The sequence below is a fragment of the Asterias rubens genome, chromosome 19 (assembly GCF_902459465.1).
Source record: "Asterias rubens chromosome 19, eAstRub1.3, whole genome shotgun sequence".
Lineage (NCBI taxonomy): Eukaryota > Metazoa > Echinodermata > Asteroidea > Forcipulatida > Asteriidae > Asterias > Asterias rubens.
In genome coordinates this window covers 6,694,602-6,716,109 of record NC_047080.1, presented here as the reverse complement: position 1 = coordinate 6,716,109, position 21,508 = coordinate 6,694,602, and the positions used below count along the sequence as shown (strand labels likewise).

The 21,508-nt window shown below is 38.7% G+C and overlaps 1 long non-coding RNA gene across 1 annotated transcript; it reads right to left on the bottom strand.

The window, feature by feature from the left end:
* Window positions 1–4,649: 4,649 nt before the first annotated feature.
* On the bottom strand, window positions 4,650–20,830 carry LOC117303512. Its single transcript, XR_004520510.1, has 3 exons — window positions 20,741–20,830; window positions 7,050–7,158; window positions 4,650–5,166 (listed from the first exon to the last, which is right to left on the bottom strand). It is a non-coding gene; the product is annotated as an uncharacterized LOC117303512 (long non-coding RNA).
* Window positions 20,831–21,508: the final 678 nt, after the last annotated feature.

The following is a 21,508-nucleotide window of genomic DNA, read 5'->3' as shown; positions in this document are numbered from 1 at the left end:
TGTGTCATGTTAAAAAAAAAATAATAAATAAGTAAAATAAATGAAATAAAATAAACAACTCTAGCATTTAGCAGTAAGGACATAGGCCTAGGCTTATATCGAGAAGTTCAGGATTAGCATTGCATTTTTACATCGGTAAGTTTCAAGACCAAGAATGAAACAGATGGAAAGTTACACTGGCCCATTCAATTACTTTTCAAAGAAGTAGAATTGCATTACTATAATATTGGTGATAATTGCAAGAGGGCCAAGGATACAAAGTGCATTGGGTTTATTATATGGGGTAGTGCAAAGAAGGGTAGTTTAACGATTTGATTGCAGAGCTGCCAACATTTGCATCTTGCAATCAGGGAGATTTTGTCCAACAGTTAAATCAGCATGATGATGGTTTAATGTGGAATGAGAATGACAACACGTAACAATCAATCGAGGTAATAATACTTATTACTAGCACTGCAGTATAACAAGGAAAAGTCTCCGAGATCAGGGAAATTTTGCTCATCAGAAAAAGGAAACATTGGTTATTTTTCAGTGAACTTTCTGCATATAAATCAGGGAGAATTAGCAGCTCTGTCATGGACATTGTATAGAATGTATATGATTATCAAAGATACATTTGGGGTTCGGTCATGTACTTTGACTGTTGATTTTGCATGAAAACTTTGTATAATTATTCAAAAATAAACAATGTTTGTGTTGTAAGGAATAGTAAGTAAATTCTTACCTTGATGTTGAGTTGCTTTGATTGACGATTATCCGATGACACTGATGATTGATTGATATAGTTTGAGGAAAAATTTGGCTTAAGCAGAACGCGCATACACCAGTCAAGTAGTACAAAAGTTTGTGCACATGTGCGTGGGATCATTGCGCGCGAAGAAGGCAGCTAGCGCGGCGGACGCGATTTTTGGCGGACACACTACAATAGACGAATTCATGCGCCAAACTAATTATTATTATTATTATTGTGTAGGGACTCGATTACTATATTATTCTTTATGTTCTCTTTTTTTTTGGGGGGGGGGGGTTGGTTATAAATTGATTGTCTAATAATGACAAGTTATCATAACTGTCGGATTGTTTGCTTCAAATTCGAAAAAGTTTGGTCCTATTTTGGCTTTGGCTGTGGAGGGATATGCTTCATGAAACTGGCAACAAATCGGTTTAATGATTAGTTTTCAAGTGGTTGCTGAGAGACTTAAAATATTTGTTGAGTATTTTTGAATATTTAGCACATAGCATTGTTTGCATTGTGAGTTTTTTTATTGCGATACTCCTGAAGCAGAAAAATAATGCTTGACAATTTCCTGCTCAGCAGAAATTCACAGGAAACTGATGACAAATGGTACATGTCATAATATTATTTTTGGCTGGTAACCTTATTCTGATAAATAATTTTCTTGTGCCCAGGTTATTTTTCGTGGTAAGAAGCTACCGGTACTGTGTTAAATTGAGCCATGGGGGCTCAATTTCATACCGACCGATTGTCATCTGATAACATCTCCTTCGAAATATTTTGCCCTTTGATTGATTGATTAAGAGCGCATCATATATGATTAAAAAGTAAGACAAATGTTGTCTTACTTTTTTTGAAAATCATGTAAATGCGACGCACTATACGCAACAAACAAGATACTAATTACTATACATGTCCATGTATTTCTGAACAACCAATGTACTTTCCCACAGTAACTATACTAACTGTACCCAAAGCAGTTACTCATCCTAACTTAGGACTGGTCCTATCTCTTAGCATTGCCTAGGACTAGTCCCAAGTTAGGACTACCTTTGTGAAATCCACCCCTGGTCACAAGAGGGCGGCAGCGCATTGGGTGAACATCAGTTACGGGACGCGTGGAGGAAGATGCAGCTGGTGCCGCGCAAGATTGCAATCTGCGGTGATGTGGTGGTCACGCATCAGCATCTTGGGAACCAGATCTGACATCTCCAACAACGGTAGGAGTTCTTAGCATTTGTTTATCCGAAAAAATTCAGAAATTTCTTATTCTACAGAAATGTTTCAGTAGTTATTTTGGTGAATTTATTTAGAGAGTGATCAGTACCATTGATGAATTATATTTTGTAAACGTGCTTTTTCTTGTGTATTTGGTTATTTTATGGGTTATAATTATAAATCTGAAGTATTTTACTTTAGTTAGTGTCCGGTTACTGGTTACGTTGCGTTAGTTTTGTCATGGACTCATGGTATGACAGTGTATGACTATATGAGCTCCATGGTTTTGTACAAGCATGGAGGTAGAATGATCTTAGTCGCTATTTTTTAAAATAAGTATTTCTTGTACATTGTGTAGGGAAGAGTGAAGACATACATAGTAGTAGTACATGTATCCGTGTTAGCCACAAGAACATCATTTTTGATGGTATTCGTTGTCCGCATTGGGCCTAATAAATAGAAAATGTAAATATTTTGTAATAAAGGGATCACCTTATTGAAAAGGGACTATTTGTTTCCAATATCAAACAAGGCAAAGGGGTGCATGGCTTCTGACTGGCAACTCCCAATTTCTCAATTTGTAAGGATTCTGAGGATCACACATCAGAAGTTCCACCCAAATGTTATTTAAAACAAAAAGTCTTTATGTTTAAAATTCACAAAATTATGTATGTTTACAAACATAATCCTTAACTTGGAGTGATCATGTGTCAACAATGTGCTATTTTACTCATACCAAGATGTGTACAGTGACACCTTTGGTATCTTTCAACTGCATGTTTCAGTGGCTTGCTGAACAAAACCCTAATGCTAAAAGTGGTCTTACAATATGAAATGCATTGTTCAGGAGTTCGGTACATGTTAACCATCACCTGTCTTCAATTGCTGTGAATTTGTTGTTAACGGTTTATTTATAAACGTACACAGTTTGAATATAATGACAGTAGAAATCTTCCCTTGAAATTTTTACTGACTGAGGTGCTGCAGTTTTATGAGAAATGAGTAAAACAAATAATTTTCGTCCCATTTTAGCATGTTAAATAGTATACACATAATGAATGTTTATGAGTGCAATGGTGCGAATATGTTCATGAGTTGAAAGATGGAATGTTCTATTCAACGAGGCGGAGCCGAGTTGAATGGAACATTCAAGCTTTCAACGAATGAACATTTCGCACCATTGCACGAATGAAAAAAATTCATTATTTGTTTTATACAACATCCAAGTAGATCTTTGTCATTTTGATTAAAAGATACAACTTTCAAAACAAACAACACGTAGGCCTACAATTTTTAATTGTAGAAGCCGAATGTTAAGTAATTTTACTACCTTGCAGTAACACTGCTGCGTTACCAAAGACACGTGCATGCAGTGATATATGTTTACTCAGCTTTTTCGTTCCATCCGAAAAGTACTATTGCACACTGGCAGCGTGCAATGGTACTTTTCGGATGGAACGAAAAAGCACGGTGAGTCACTCAGCGTGCAATGGCACTTTTATTTGCTATCACGTGACGGACAATCCTCCAATCAAATGGCAAGGATCTGCTCGGGTGTTATATAATATTAACCAGTTATGCTATGCTTATGGTATAATATCAAAACTGGTTAATGGGTTTTTACATGCTAACATAATTTCTGAGAGGAAAATTTTGTGACTTGTTTTACTAATTTTTCCAAAATTACAGCACTTCAGCGAGTTATATTTTATGAGAAGCTTTCTATCATCAAAACCCTGTAAGTGTAATTTAAAAAAATGGCTGGACCTTTTGAAAATAAAATTGATGCTTCATCCTAGTTCAGCATTTTTAACTCGATGTTGAAAATTTGTTTGGTCATTAATCTGTTTTAAGATTTGATTTGGTTCGCTTTAGGGAGGTCTGATATTTTGAGCATGACCTTGCCTCACAGTAAATGAAGTACACTTTTCATCCAAAAATCTTATTCTCATAAGAATTGACGCACTTCGTAAAAGATTCTTAAAAAGACATTCTGAAAATCTTTAAAATTATTTAAGGTTTCTTACAAGTTCCTGGTGTAATTCTTTTAAGATAGATCTTACTAATTTACAAATAAAATACTTATAAGAAAATGATAAGAATTTTATAAGACTCTGATAAGATTCTTATAAGACTGCTCAATACAGGTTCTTATAAGATGTTAATAAGATTCTTATATGTAGGTTTCTTAAAAGTTTCTTATAAGAGTATTTCATTGACCAATCACAGCCACACAAAGCATAGCCTTGCCTGTAGTGTCATTTTGGGTAACAATGATGAAACCAGGCTCAGACGTTGAAAAGGCTAACAGATATAGGTTAGAGCAGTGGACACTACTGGTAATTACTCAAAATAATTATTAGCATAAAACCTTTCTTGGTGACGAGTAGTGGGGAGATGTTGATGGAATAAAACATTGTGAGAAACGGCTCCCTCTGAAGTGCAATAGTTTTCGAGAAAGAAGTAATTTTCCACGAATTTGATTTCGAGACCTCAGATTTAGAACTTGAGGTCTCAAAATCAACCATCTAAACGCACACAACTTTGTGTGACAAGGGTATTTATTCTTTCTATATTATCTCGCAACTACGATGACCGATTGAGCTCAAATTTTCACAGGTTAGTTATTTTATGCATATGTTGAGATGCACCAACTGTGAAGGCTAGTCTTTGACAATTACCAATAGTGTCCACTGCCTTTAATATCACACTCAACTGTTGCTATCAATTGACCATCAGAAAAAAAAGTGTTTCAAGTTTACTTTAAAGGGACACGCTGCTTGGGTAAGGCAACTTGGTGCATAAAAAGTTTTTTTTTTTTTAATGAAACGCATATGGTAAGAAAGATATTTTATATGCAGAATATTATGAGCCACAAGAATATGCCTCCAAATTGTGTGGTTTCCTTTAACTTTGCAAAGTTAGATGTTCAACCATTTTGTGGAGTACAAAATTTGACCCCACAAGCTTGCTAGTCCCGTTAGTCGCGGGGCATAATGTGCATTATTATATTCTACTTTCAACCATATGCATTTTATAAACGGTTACAAGCGCTTTTCACAAGATCAGTTATATTTTGAAGTTTAAATGAGAATGTAGTCTCACCTCTATTTTCTCTATGAGCAGATAAAAAGCAGGAATATAAAAACAGAATCCTTTTCTTGTCTTCTTCCTTCCTAGTAACTCGGTGATGATGAACCTTGAAATGTGACCTGAAAGTAACAAAGAAACAATACTACTTCATTAAGAACCCTCTCGTTAGTGACAAACTGCGGATTATGGTCAATGTTTTTTGGGCAAGTACCCTCATGTGCTTAACTTCAAACATATACAACATATTGCTCATGCCACAAAACGAGGGTTATCCACCTTAGCCAAAGCTCAGTGTCTTCTGAAAAAAAGTTGTGTGAAGTTTAACTGTCAAACTGCTGTTTTAGACCATACATTTTACTGTAAACATTTTTTGGGTCATCGTACTTGGAAACGATGAAAGAAAAAAATAGCCTTGTTAGAAAGATTGTGTGCTTTCAGATGACTGAAAAGGGCTTCATGCTCCTGAAGCATTTGTACTTTGTACAAACTGAACTTTTTGACACGGTATTTAGGCTGGTAACCTTTTTCTGGTGGCACAATTTTGTTGTGCTTAGCTAGTTTTTGTGCTTAAGCAGCTTCATGAAACTTAGCTAACCACTGTGCATACTGGGGGATGGAGGACACATTTTTTTTAGTTGGCCTTACAGATCAGAACATGGGTCGAATATGTAAGCCATTGATAAGCAGAAAATACTGCTTTCTTAGACAAACATCTTTGCTGGGAAAAAATAATGCAGTGTAAGTAGGGCACCAGTCACAGCAACGTGACTTATGATTTGATTTGGTTTGCTCTATGCTTATCTAGCTCATGCATACTATTAAGTCTGATAATTGTCTTACTGAGCATGACCCTGCCTCAATGTCACAACGATTGGACCTCACAGTAGATGAAACTTTTCATTTAAAAATCGTATTCTCATAAGATTGTTATACACTTCTTACGTGATTCTGAAGAAGAAAAAAAACATACGCAAGTTTCTCAAAAGATCCTGGTGTATTTCTTTTAAGATCTCACTAATTTACATATTAAATACTAGTAAGAATCACATAAGATTCTTCTAAGACTGCTCAATAGACTCTAATAAGATTCTTCTAAGACTGCTCAATAGACTCTAATAAGATTCTTATAAGACTGCTCAATAGACTCTAATAGGATTCTTATAAGACTGCTCAATAGACTCTAATAGGATTCTTATAAGACTGCTCAATAGACTCTAATAGGATTCTTATAAGACTGCTCAATAGACTCTAATAGGATTCTTATAAGACTGCTCAATAGACTCTAATAGGATTCTTATAAGACTGCTCAATAGACTCTAATAAGATTCTTATAAGACTGCTCAATAGACTCTAATAAGATTCTTATAAGACTGCTCAATAGACTCTAATAAGATTCTTATAAGACTGCTCAATAGACTCTAATAAGATTCTTATAAGACTGCTCAATACAGGTTCTTATAAGATTCCTATAAGTTTCTTATAAGTTTGTTATAGAGTATTTTGTGAGGGAAGTAAGCCCTGGTCCATTTTTTCATTGGCCATACACAGCCACATAAGCATAAAGCCTTGCCTGTAGCGTCGTTTTAGGTTACAATGATGATGGTATAAAAGTGAATCGCGGCAAACAATATATAGGTTATTATCACATTCTTGTTGCTATCAATTGACCATAAGAATAAAGTGTTTCAAATTTACTTTAAAGGGACACGTTGCCTGGGATTAGACAAGTTGGTGTTTAAAAATAGTTTTATTTTATTTTTGTTTATAATATGCATATGTTAAGAAAGATGTTTTAGAAGTAGAATACAATGAGCTACAAGAATATGCCCCAAAATTGTGTAGTTTTTCTTTTACTTCGCAAACTAACATGGTCAATTATTTTGTGGAGTATAAAATTTGCTTAGTTTTATTCTACTTTCAAAACTATGCATTTTATAAGCGGTTACAAGCGCTTTTCATAAGATCAGTAACATTTTTAAGTTAAATGAGAATGTTGTCTCACCTCTATTTTCTCTATGAGCAGAAAAATAGCAGGAATGTTAAAACAGAATCCTTTTCCCGTTGTCTTCTTCCTTCCTAGTAACTGGATATGTTGAACTTTGAAATGTGACCTGAAAGTAACAAAGAAACAATACTTCTCATTAAAAACCCTCTCGTTAGTGACAAACTGCTGATTTGGTCAATGTGTTTTCTTGGCACGTACTGTCATTTGCCTAACTTGAAACACACCTCTGCCCACTGTTCTAAACAGGGATCGGCACGGGAAGCCGGGCAGTAGGAGTTTGACTAGGAGAGGCTATTTGAGACGCTGGCCATATAGAATGTTTCATGGGTGAGAAGTTGCTCAATACTTCACACATTCCTGGCCGTTCCTAGCCCTTTGACCCCCACAAAAAGGAACCGTGTTTTCATCATTCACGGAAAATTAATGTGGTATCAAATATGACTAAACATGCCATGGTAACAAAATGTTCACTTTTGGTATCAAAAGTTTGACTAGCCGACTCTAGTAAAAATTGGTTCTTTGAGAACTGTTTGCCATTGTACCGGTAACTCCTTGAGTCGGGCAACAAATCTGATTAAAAGACAGTCAAAACAGGACAACATTTAAATTTATTTAGTTACACAGGGTTATAAGAAAAGGGGAATGATCAATAAACCGGCACAATCTACAAACAAACACAAAAATTAAAACATAAAACATAGGTAAAAACTGTTAAAACAAGTAATTGAAAAAAGTTTCTTAAAAAAAAAAGCAGCAAGAGAACGCCAGTCTACCTACTAACCACTGTAGGTTCTCTTGGTGGATCGAGGGGACTTCTCGCTATTAACGTCGCTAACTCGGAGTGAGTTTTAATTTTGTTTTATTATAATCCCATATTCTCAAGCCCTCGCATCATAGGATTTTGTTAGGTAGAGTGCCAGTCAACCTACTACCGCAGAGTAGGTTCTCTAATGGAGCCAGTGGACTTCTCGCTATTAACATCACTGCCTCCGAGTGAGTTCTTATTCAATATATTCCCATAATCGCAAGTATCATAGGGTTTTGTTAGGTAGAGTGCCAGTCTACCTACTACCGCAGAGTAGGTTCTCTTAGTGGATCGAGTGGACTTCTCGTTCTTAACTTTACAGAGTTAAGATAAGTGGAATGAACAATTAACCGGCACCATCTGTACACAAACATACAAAAAATTGTTGTTAAGGGAAACAAAAAAAAAGGCAAAAACTGGCAAAAACATGTCATTACAAAAAAAAAACAAGATTCTTAAAAAAAAAAAAAATAAACAAGAGATTGCCAGTCTACCTACTACCCACTGTAGGTTCTCTTGGTGGATCGAATGGAATTCTCGCTATTAAGGTCACTGCACCGGAGTGAGAACTTGTTAGGTAAAGTGCCAGTCTACCTACTTCCGCACCGTAGGTTCTCTTATTGGATCGATCGGACTTCTCGCTCAGAACGTCACTTCCCTGGAGTGAGTTCTTATTCCTTCAATACAATCCCATATTCGCAAGTATCATAGGAAATTGTTACGTAGAGTGCCAGTCTACCTACTACCGCAGAGTAGGTTCTCTTAGTGGATCAAGTGGACTTCTCGCTATTGAGGTCAATGCACCGGAGTGAGTTCTTATTCCTTCAATATATTCCCATATTCGCAAGTATCATAGGAAATTGTTAGGTAGAGTGCCAGTCTACCTACTTCCGCACCCTAGGTTCTCTTATTGGATCGATCGGACTTCTTGCTCAGAACGTCACTTCCCTGGAGTGAGTTCTTAATCCTTCAATACAACCCCATATTCGCAAATATCATAGGAAATTGTTACGTGGAGTGCCAGTCTACCTACTACCGCAGAGTAGGTTCTCTTAGTGGAGCGAGTGGACTTCTCGCTAATTAGGTCACTGCACCAGAGTGAGATCTTATTCCTTTAATATATTCCCATATTCGCAAGTATCGTAGGAATTTGTTTCGTAGAGTGCCAATCTACCTACTACCGCAGAGTAGGTTCTCTTATTGGATCGATTGGTTTTCTCGCTCAGAACGTCACTGCACCGGAGTGAGTTCTTATTCCCTCAATATATTCCCATATTCGCAAGTATCATAGAAACTTGTTAGGTAGAGTGCCAGTCTACCTACTTCCTCACCGTAGGTTCTCTTATTGGATCGATCGGACTTCTTGCTCAGAACGTCACTGCACCGGAGTGAGTTCTTATTCCTTCAATACAATCCCATATTCGCAAGTATCATAGGAAATTGTTACGTAGAGTGCCAGTCTACCTACTACCGCAGAGTAGGTTCTCTTAGTGGATCGAGTGGACTTCTCGCTATTTAGGTCACTGCACCAGAGTGAGATCTTATTCCTTCAATATAATCCCATATTCGAAAATATCAACGGAAATTGTTACGTGGAGTGCCAGTCTACCTACTACCGCAGAGTAGGGTCTCTTATTGGATCGATCGGACTTCTCGCTCAGAACGTCACTGCACCGGAGTGAGTTCTTATTCCTTCAATATAATCCCATATTCGCAAGTATCATAGGAAATTGTTAGGTAGAGTGCCAGTCTACCTACTACCGCAGAGTAGGTTCTCTTAGTGGATCGAGTGGACTTCTCGCTAATTAGGTCACTGCACCAGAGTGAGATCTTATTCCTTTAATATATTCCCATATTCGCAAGTATCGTAGGAATTTGTTTCGTAGAGTGCCAGTCTACCTACTACCGCAGAGTAGGTTTTCTTATTGGATCGATTGGAGTTCTCGCTCAGAACGTCACTGCACCGGAGTGAGTTCTTATTCCTTCAAAATATTCCCATATTCGCAAGTATTATAGAAACTTGTTAGGTAGAGTGCCAGTCTACCTACTTCCGCACCGTAGGTTCTCTTATTGGATCGATCGGACTTCTCGCTCAGAACGTCACTGCACCGGAGTGAGTTCTTATTCCTTAAATACAATCCCATATTCGCAAGTATCATAGGAAATTGTTACGTAGAGTGCCAGTCTACCTACTACCGCAGAGTAGGTTCTCTTAGTGGATCGAGTGGACTTCACGCTATTTAGGTCACTGCACCAGAGTGAGATCTTATTCCTTCAATATATTCCCATATTCGCAAGTATCGCAGGAATTTGTTTCGTAGAGTGCCAGTCTACCTACTACCGCAGAGTAGGTTCTCTTATTGGATCGATTGGTTTTCTCGCTCAGAACGTCACTGCACCGGAGTGAGTTCTTATTCCTTCAATATATTCCCATATTCGCAAGTATCATAGAAACTTGTTAGGTAGAGTGCCAGTCTACCTACTACCGCAGAGTAGGTTCTCTTATTGGATCGATTGGACTTCTCGCTCAGAACGTCACTGCACCGGAGTGAGTTCTTATTCCTTCAATACAATCCCATATTCGCAAATATCATAGGAAATTGTTACGTGGAGTGCCAGTCTACCTACTACCGCAGAGTAGGTTCTCTTAGTGGATCGAGTGGACTTCTCGCTCAGAACGTCACTTCCCTTGAGTTCTTATTCCTTCAATACAATCCCATATTCGCAAGTATCATAGGAAATTGTTACGTAGAGTGCCAGTCTACCTACTACCGCAGAGTAGGTTCTCTTAGTGGATCGAGTGGACTTCTCGCTATTTAGGTCACTGCACCAGAGTGAGATCTTATTCCTTCAATATATTCCCATATTCGCAAGTATCACAGGAATTTGTTTCGTAGAGTGCCAGTCTACCTACTACCGCAGAGTAGGTTCTCTTATTGGATCGATTGGTTTTCTCGCTCAGAACGTCACTGCACCGGAGTGAGTTTTTATTCCTTCAATATATTCCCATATTCGCAAGTATCATAGAAACTTGTTAGGTAGAGTGCCAGTCTACCTACTACCGCAGAGTAGGTTCTCTTATTGGATCGATTGGACTTCTCGCTCAGAACGTCACTGCACCGGAGTGAGTTCTTATTCCTTCAATACAATCCTATATTCGCAAATATCATAGGAAATTGTTACGTGGAGTGCCAGTCTACCTACTACCGCAGAGTAGGTTCTCTTATTGGATCGATTGGACTTCTCGCTCAGAACGTCACTGCACCGGAGTGAGTTCTTATTCCTTCAATACAATCCCATATTCGCAAGTATCATAGGAAATTGTTACGTAGAGTGCCAGTCTACCTACTACCGCAGAGTAGGTTCTCTTAGTGGATCGAGTGGACTTCTCGCTATTAAGGTCACTGCATCGGAGTGAGTTCTTATTCCTTCCATATACTCCCATATTCGCAAGTGTCATAGAAACTTGTTAGGTAGAGTGCCAGTCTACCTACTTCCGCACCGTAGGTTCTCTTATTGGATCGATCGGACTTCTCGCTCAGAAGGTCACTTCCCTGGAGTGAGTTCTTATTCCTTCAATACAATCCCATATTCGCAAGTATAATAGAAATTTGTTACATAGGGTGCCAGTCTACCTACTACCGCAGAGTAGGTTCTCTTAGTGGATCGAGTGGACTTCTCGCTCAGAACGTCACTGCACCGGAGTGAGTTCTTATTCCTTCAATTTATTCGCATATTCGCAAGTATCATAGAAATTTGTTAGGTAGAGTGCCAGTCTACCTACTTCCGCAGAGTAGGTTCTCTTATTGGATCGATCGGACTTCTCTCTATTGAGCTCACTGCACCGGAGTGAGTTCTTATTCCTTCCATATACTCCCATATTCGCAAGTATCATAGGAAATTGTTAGGTAGAGTGCCAGTCTACCTACTTCCGCACCCTAGGTTCTCTTATTGGATCGATCGGACTTCTTGCTCAGAACGTCACTTCCCTGGAGTGAGTTCTTAATCCTTCAATACAACCCCATATTCGCAAATATCATAGGAAATTGTTACGTGGAGTGCCAGTCTACCTACTACCGCAGAGTAGGTTCTCTTAGTGGAGCGAGTGGACTTCTCGCTAATTAGGTCACTGCACCAGAGTGAGATCTTATTCCTTTAATATATTCCCATATTCGCAAGTATCGTAGGAATTTGTTTCGTAGAGTGCCAATCTACCTACTACCGCAGAGTAGGTTCTCTTATTGGATCGATTGGTTTTCTCGCTCAGAACGTCACTGCACCGGAGTGAGTTCTTATTCCCTCAATATATTCCCATATTCGCAAGTATCATAGAAACTTGTTAGGTAGAGTGCCAGTCTACCTACTTCCTCACCGTAGGTTCTCTTATTGGATCGATCGGACTTCTTGCTCAGAACGTCACTGCACCGGAGTGAGTTCTTATTCCTTCAATACAATCCCATATTCGCAAGTATCATAGGAAATTGTTACGTAGAGTGCCAGTCTACCTACTACCGCAGAGTAGGTTCTCTTAGTGGATCGAGTGGACTTCTCGCTATTTAGGTCACTGCACCAGAGTGAGATCTTATTCCTTCAATATAATCCCATATTCGAAAATATCAACGGAAATTGTTACGTGGAGTGCCAGTCTACCTACTACCGCAGAGTAGGGTCTCTTATTGGATCGATCGGACTTCTCGCTCAGAACGTCACTGCACCGGAGTGAGTTCTTATTCCTTAAATACAATCCCATATTCGCAAGTATCATAGGAAATTGTTACGTAGAGTGCCAGTCTACCTACTACCGCAGAGTAGGTTCTCTTAGTGGATCGAGTGGACTTCTCACTATTTAGGTCACTGCACCAGAGTGAGATCTTATTCCTTCAATATATTCCCATATTCCCAAGTATCGTAGGAATTTGTTTCGTAGAGTGCCAGTCTACCTACTACCGCAGAGTAGGTTCTCTAATTGGTTCGATTGGTTTTCGCTCAGAACGTCACTGCACCGGAGTGAGTTCTTATTCCTTCAATATAATCCCATATTCGCAAGTATCATAGGAAATTGTTACGTGGAGTGCCAGTCTACCTACTACCGCAGAGTAGGTTCTCTTAGTGGATCGAGTGGACTTCTCGCTAATTAGGTCACTGCACCAGAGTGAGATCTTATTCCTTTAATATATTCCCATATTCGCAAGTATCGTAGGAATTTGTTTCGTAGAGTGCCAGTCTACCTACTACCGCAGAGTAGGTTTTCTTATTGGATCGATTGGAGTTCTCGCTCAGAACGTCACTGCACCGGAGTGAGTTCTTATTCCTTCAAAATATTCCCATATTCGCAAGTATTATAGAAACTTGTTAGGTAGAGTGCCAGTCTACCTACTTCCGCACCGTAGGTTCTCTTATTGGATCGATCGGACTTCTCGCTCAGAACGTCACTGCACCGGAGTGAGTTCTTATTCCTTAAATACAATCCCATATTCGCAAGTATCATAGGAAATTGTTACGTAGAGTGCCAGTCTACCTACTACCGCAGAGTAGGTTCTCTTAGTGGATCGAGTGGACTTCACGCTATTTAGGTCACTGCACCAGAGTGAGATCTTATTCCGTCAATATATTCCCATATTCGCAAGTATCGCAGGAATTTGTTTCGTAGAGTGCCAGTCTACCTACTACCGCAGAGTAGGTTCTCTTATTGGATCGATTGGTTTTCTCGCTCAGAACGTCACTGCACCGGAGTGAGTTCTTATTCCTTCAATATATTCCCATATTCGCAAGTATCATAGAAACTTGTTAGGTAGAGTGCCAGTCTACCTACTACCGCAGAGTAGGTTCTCTTATTGGATCGATTGGACTTCTCGCTCAGAACGTCACTGCACCGGAGTGAGTTCTTATTCCTTCAATACAATCCCATATTCGCAAATATCATAGGAAATTGTTACGTGGAGTGCCAGTCTACCTACTACCGCAGAGTAGGTTCTCTTAGTGGATCGAGTGGACTTCTCGCTCAGAACGTCACTTCCCTTGAGTTCTTATTCCTTCAATACAATCCCATATTCGCAAGTATCATAGGAAATTGTTACGTAGAGTGCCAGTCTACCTACTACCGCAGAGTAGGTTCTCTTAGTGGATCGAGTGGACTTCTCGCTATTTAGGTCACTGCACCAGAGTGAGATCTTATTCCTTCAATATATTCCCATATTCGCAAGTATCACAGGAATTTGTTTCGTAGAGTGCCAGTCTACCTACTACCGCAGAGTAGGTTCTCTTATTGGATCGATTGGTTTTCTCGCTCAGAACGTCACTGCACCGGAGTGAGTTTTTATTCCTTCAATATATTCCCATATTCGCAAGTATCATAGAAACTTGTTAGGTAGAGTGCCAGTCTACCTACTACCGCAGAGTAGGTTCTCTTATTGGATCGATTGGACTTCTCGCTCAGAACGTCACTGCACCGGAGTGAGTTCTTATTCCTTCAATACAATCCCATATTCGCAAATATCATAGGAAATTGTTACGTGGAGTGCCAGTCTACCTACTACCGCAGAGTAGGTTCTCTTAGTGGATCGAGTGGACTTCTCGCTCAGAACGTCACTTCCCTTGAGTTCTTATTCCTTCAATACAATCCCATATTCGCAAGTATCATAGGAAATTGTTACGTAGAGTGCCAGTCTACCTACTACCGCAGAGTAGGTTCTCTTAGTGGATCGAGTGGACTTCTCGCTATTAAGGTCACTGCATCGGAGTGAGTTCTTATTCCTTCAATATATTCCCATATTCGCAAGTGTCATAGAAACTTGTTAGGTAGAGTGCCAGTCTACCTACTTCCGCACCGTAGGTTCTCTTATTGGATCGATCGGACTTCTCGCTCAGAAGGTCACTTCCCTGGAGTGAGTTCTTATTCCTTCAATACAATCCCATATTCGCAAGTATAATAGAAATTTGTTACATAGGGTGCCAGTCTACCTACTACCGCAGAGTAGGTTCTCTTAGTGGATCGAGTGGACTTCTCGCTCAGAACGTCACTGCACCGGAGTGAGTTCTTATTCCTTCAATTTATTCGCATATTCGCAAGTATCATAGAAATTTGTTAGGTAGAGTGCCAGTCTACCTACTTCCGCAGAGTAGGTTCTCTTATTGGATCGATCTGACTTCTCTCTATTGAGCTCACTGCACCGGAGTGAGTTCTTATTCCTTCCATATACTCCCATATTCGCAAGTATCATAGGAATTCGTTGGGTAGAGTGCCAGTCTACTTACTACCGCAGAGTAGGTTCTCTTAGTGGATCGAGTGGACTTCTCGCTATTAAGGTAACTGCACCATAAAGAGTTTGTATCCCTTCAATATATTCCCATATTCGCAAGTATCATAAAAACTTGTTAGGTAGAGTGCCAGTCTACCTACTTCCAATTCGCTATTGACGTCACCGCCTCATAAAGAGTTTGTATCCCTTCAATATATTTCCATATTCGCAAGTATCATAGAAACGTGTGCCAATCTACATCTACTACCGCAGAGTAGGTTCTCTTAAAGGATCGAGTTGGAACAACCTGTTTGGAAATAAAGTTTTGTTAACATTACATATATGATAACATAGGTAACAGTGTATAAGATATTTAATGCCCGCCTAACTAGAACCGACCAATTTGCTTTGTCGCGCAGAGCGCTCCATACATCAAAGAGCCTCGTCCTGATTGACAACAAAAAGAATACAGTTAGTAACCAGGGAAGACGACGGAGCTTTGGATCCAGGCAACCTGTTTAGGAAACAAAGTTTTGTTAACATTACATATATGATAGCATAGGTAACAGTGTATAAGATATTTAATGCCCACCTAACTAGAACTGACCAATTCGCTTTGCCGCGCAGAGCGCTCCATACATCAAAGAGCCTCGTCCTGATTGACAACAAAAAGAATACAGTTAGTAACCAGGGAAGGTGACGGAGCTTTGGATCCAGGCAACCTGTTTAGGGACTAAAGTTTTGTTAACATTACAATGATAACATAGGTAACAGTGTATAAGATATTAAATGCCTACCTACACCTATAACTAGAACCGATCGATACCCTTGGCCGCGTAGAGCGTTCATATACGAGGGGCCTAATGGTTGACACCACTAAGAAAATGGTTATCAGTGGTCTAAGTTCATACGTCCATGGCCATTAATAGATGAGGTGGGTGACTTTGGCATTCCCAAAGTGTCGTGGTTGGAGAGGAGAACGATCCATAGAAAGTTAGTTGATGCTATGAAAACAGATGACTGCGATCCATAGAAAGTTAGTTGACGATCAGAAAACAGATGACTGCGAGGAAGAAACAGTTCTCTAACAACGTCATCACCACGTAGGACTCAACAAATAAATCAAATTAAAAGGAATTTATTCTTAATGTTATAAGGTGTTACATGAAATCTCACAACGCTTTACATTCACAAGATTACAGGAATAACAACAAATCAGTAAGCAAATAATTAAGCAGTTGTACAAAAATGAAGAAATAACCCAGGGTCATATATAAAAGAGATTGGCACAATGTGTTTGTTATTGTTCAATTTGCTGATGACATAAATATACTGTATTAGAACCAAATAAAATGTTTATTTAAAAGATAAAACAGTGGATAAAAAAAACGCAAAGCGAAGACAATTTAAAAATACATGAACATTAACAATGTTAAAATTTGTCTGAAATGCGAGTTCAAAATTTTATTTAACTCTGTCAGAACCAACCCACAACAAATGACCAGTAGAGACTATTCAAGAGTGACAGTTACAAGGTTACAAAGTTAACTGACCACCATCTGCGTAAACAAGGTTACAAAGTTAACTGACCACCATCTGCGTAAACAAGGTTACAAAGTTAACTGACCACCATCTGCGTAAACAAGGTTACAAAGTTAACTGACCACCATCTGCGTAAACAAGGTTACAAAGTTAACTGACCACCATCTGCGTAAACAAGGTTACAAAGTCAACAGACCACCATCTGCGTAAACATTTACATTTTTTACTGTTCAGCTAGATAACACAGTCGATATATCGTTAACACTTAATACACAACATTTTTTTTTGAGATAGATACCGCGGATGTGAAATTTTTAATCATATCGAAATATAGAAAATGTTGATATATCATAATTTGTTCAATATTATCAACAATTTTGATAAAGCGAAAACCAGGCATGCAAATCTTCAGCGGAATTTGTTTTCCCATTGGTTGCGTGTACTGAAGCTAATAGTTTGTCTGGCTACCCCAGCATACCCTTATAAATACAAAAAGGCAATAAAAAATACAGGAGCCAGACTGAGCAGAAAATAGTGTAGAAGGTATGCTAAACGAGGAGAAATGTGTCCTAGTTCCATAATGGGACCTTTTACGCGTCTGGTTCCCCCTCAATTCCCTTATACATCGAACAATAACACTACAGAGCCAGACTGTGCAAAAATAGTGTTAAAGGAATGCTCATTGAGGATAATCAGGTCCTAGCCCCATAATGGGACATTTGTGTTTTAGATAAACTACCCGGCGGGAGCCGGAGCATGCCTCATGCAGGGAACCCCGCGGGCCGTTACCTCTTCGCCTTTAGCAAGCTGAAGCGCCAATGGTAATCACGTCTTTTTCTCATTGTTAAAAAAAAAATAGGTCTAACAATAAGTGTAAAGGATGAACGGCGGTGACACCAGGGGGCCGTTGCCCCCCACACCACATTTGAACAGTGTCAATTTGGCCCCCCTTACTTTATATTGAGCTTTTAAAAAGAAACAAAGGTTTTGCTGACAACCCTGTTTGTTTTTAAATTCATAATACACATCTTAATATTTTTTAAGATAATCTTATTTAAACAACAAAAAACACAAATTTGCGCCAATCCTAGGCACGTCGATTGGTCAGTGCGCTGGTTTGTGCGGTGTGAGTGTGTCCCGCAGATGGCCACGCCATACACCCCCACGCACAACATGTGTCTGTGCATACTACAGTACACTGCCCCACGCACAACATGTGTCTGTGCATACTACAGTACACTGCCCCGTGTACAGTTATCGTTTCATCAATGCAGAGGGTTGGTTTATAAAGCCACTTTATCAAAACGTTAACATTTACATGAATATTGAGCCAATAAAAGACTGTCATTCCCTACTGACTAGGTGTTCAGTCCGAACATCTCTTGACATCCCAAGGTTATACAAATATCCAAGGTGACCCAATAAAGCTTATTTCCATTGGGGTCCCAATGAAATACCTAATGTGGTCCTTAAAGTACACACAGCACAGAGGTACACCGCGCAGAGCAGCAGGCTACTATCAAGTTGTCTATAAAATTACAATCATTAAAAATATAAACAGGGCCTACAGTCGTTTTATATTTAGAAATTGAAACAGACGATTGGAACCAAATGTCTTCACTGACATCTAGCAAACTGACTCAAACAAGGGAGTCTCTTTATGAAGAAACTCATGTAAACCAATTTACGCTTATAAATATTAACAGCGACTTTTATTTATTAAATAAGATATGTAGACCAACAAGAACATGTTTGCACCAATGACCGTGGTAGAACAAATTTATTATCCACTGATAACAGTTCCTTAAAAACATCCCACAATATCAATCAATCAATTAATGAACATTTATTTTTCACGTCGACAATAACAATTTAAGCATGCACTAGAAAACAAATATTGATGAACATAAAAATGAAGGACGGATGCAATGTATAAAATTTGAAGAGAATAACTACAGAAGTGAACGTGATTTCAACAGACAGACAAGGACTTTGACAACAAGGACAAAAAACAAAAGCAACCAAAAACAGAAAGAAAAAAAATGACACAGACCAGACTAATCAATTATAACAATTATCGACACCACAGTCTTTGTACAATTAGTATCTATACTACAATTACATACCTTGCTGAGAACAACACTTTGATTTGGTTTGATTTGAATTTATTCAGATAAAAAACATTTCAAAATACAAACACAACAATAGGAGAAAAGACGATGAAATAAGATAAATCAGTTAGAAACACAATAAAAATAGGACACAAAAATATACAAGGATAACCCAATAAAGCCAATATCTGTGGCTTATTTCTGTTTGGTCCCTATGAAACACCCAACTTGGTGCTTAAATTACACACAACACAGAAGGACACCGCGCAGAGCATGCCAGGCTACTATCAAGTTGCCTATAAAATTATTATCATTATAGTGTCACTACGCCCTATAGTCGTGTTATATTTACAAATTGAAAACGGCGATTGGAACCGAACGTCTTCACCGACACTCGCATCCCTTTCTACAACACCAAAGTAAGCGCGTACACAATAAGTGAATGTTAAGGTTTATAAAAATATAATTAGTTTCATTTCAGTACCCGGAATTATGACGATTGAAACCTCAACAAGATGTCACACTCGAGCCCCGACATCGGACGTAGCCGTAGCATATCGCCGGCGGGAAAAGGCGCTGCAAGCATACCCTATTTTGCTTATCGCCAAATTCTGCGCTTATAGCCGTTCAACCTTTTTTTATGTACATACAAATTGCCTCTGATGTAGTGCTTTTCAAAGGCGATTTTTGTTTACAAATTGACTCAAAAAAAAACAGTTATAAATTTATAAATATTAACAGCGTCTTTAACTTCACTTGTAGACATACAAGTACCAATGTTTGCACCAATGACCGTGGTAGAACAAATTCATTATCCACTGATTACAGTTCCTTAAAAACTCTCACAATATTAATGTCATACCCCGCCACGAACAACACTTTGAATTTGTTTGAATGTTAACAATACATACACAATAGGAGAAAAGACGATGGAATAAAATAAATTAACTAAGAACACGTAAAAAAATATCCTAGGATAACCGAATAAACCATTGGGATGTCTCTGACTACCCATCTTGGTCCTTAACGTACACACGGCTCAGAGAGAGACACCGCGCAGAGCATGCCAGGCTATATTAGTAAGTTGCTTATAAAATTACTTTCATTAAAAATGAGATAGTCGTGTTATATTTACAAACTGAACCAACGTTTGGAACCAAATGTCTTCACCGACATCCAGCAATAATTTTCATTGACATCCCTTTCTACAACACCATGGTAAATATGTTTACCAACAAGTTCATAAGTATATAAGAATACACTTAAGTTTCATTTCAGTATCCTAAATTATGACGATCGCAAACCTACACAACATTGGGAGAAAAAGAAGATGAATTAAGACAAATTAATTTAGAACACAATAAAAAAAAGACACAAAAATATCCAAGGATAACCCTAAGCCAATATCTTGGGCTCCTATGAAATACCCAACTTGGGGCTTAATAAAGTACACACAGCACAGAGGGAGACCGCGCAGAGCGTGCCAGGTTTACTATCATTGACTTGATTTGATTTGATTTGAATTTATTTGGATAAAAACATGTCAAAAATACATACACAGCAATCGGAAACAGACGATGAAATAAGATAAACTAATTTTGAACACAATAAAAATAGGACACAAAAATATACAAGGATAACCCAATAAAGCCAATTTTTATCTTTGGCTTATTTCCGTTGGGGTCCCTATGAAATACCTCACAATTGGTCCTTAGTATTTATATAGCAAGAGGGACACCGCGCCGAGCATGCCAGGTTATTAGATTGCCTGTAAAATCACCATCATTAAAAATGTCACTATACTTAGTCGTGCTGTCATGTCAGATACATGTATACGTATAAATATGTCGTGCTAATTTACAAATTGAAACTAACGATTAAAATCGAACGTCTTCACTGACATTCACCATGCATTCACATATCCCTATCTACAACACCACAGTAAGCACGTACATGTATACCATATAAGTGAATATTAAGGTTTAATCATACTTATATTCCATTTCAGTATCCGGAAATATGACGATTGAATCCTCCACAAGATGTATGACGTTCGCACTTGTCTTGAAACCCCGCCGTCGAATGAAGCTATCGGCGGCGGGAAAAGGCGCCCGCAAGTGATAACCCATTCCCCCATGGTTCCCTACACGTTCTGTGTACAAAATTTGTTCAAGACCACAGGGCACAACTTCATAGCTCCGTTTATCGCCAAATTCTGCGCTAATCGTAGACTTGTTTATAGTCCCACGCAGTGAGATAGTCGAGTTGCAGCGGGTGCTCTCTGCTGGTTGCGCGACTACTGCGCGCTGCCCGACTCTACTTCCCATAAAATGTAGAGTAGAAGTCGGATGCCGCGGGCATGTTTCTTCTGTTTCTTGCGGTATATGTGTGTTTTGCCTGTTGGTAACCATGTGGTAACCGTGAAAACACACGGAAAAACTCAAGAAAGAAAAACCCCACAGCATCAGATGATATTGAAGATGATAAACCGGGAACCCAGTTCTATGCACTGAAACAAATCTGACCCACAAAAACCACCAAAACTAGTTATAGAAACCGACACAACTACAGGGTCACCCATCTACACAATATTGTCAATTAGTGTTTGCCTTGGGGATGGAAACATGCGGGGAAATTTGCAAGAAACAAAATAAAACCCGTCATTTTATGCTCCTTCGCTTTGCGTATACGCCTGAAAAATACTTTTACTCTATCGGACGACATAATAATAACAATGACACATCAATCTGATTTCATAAG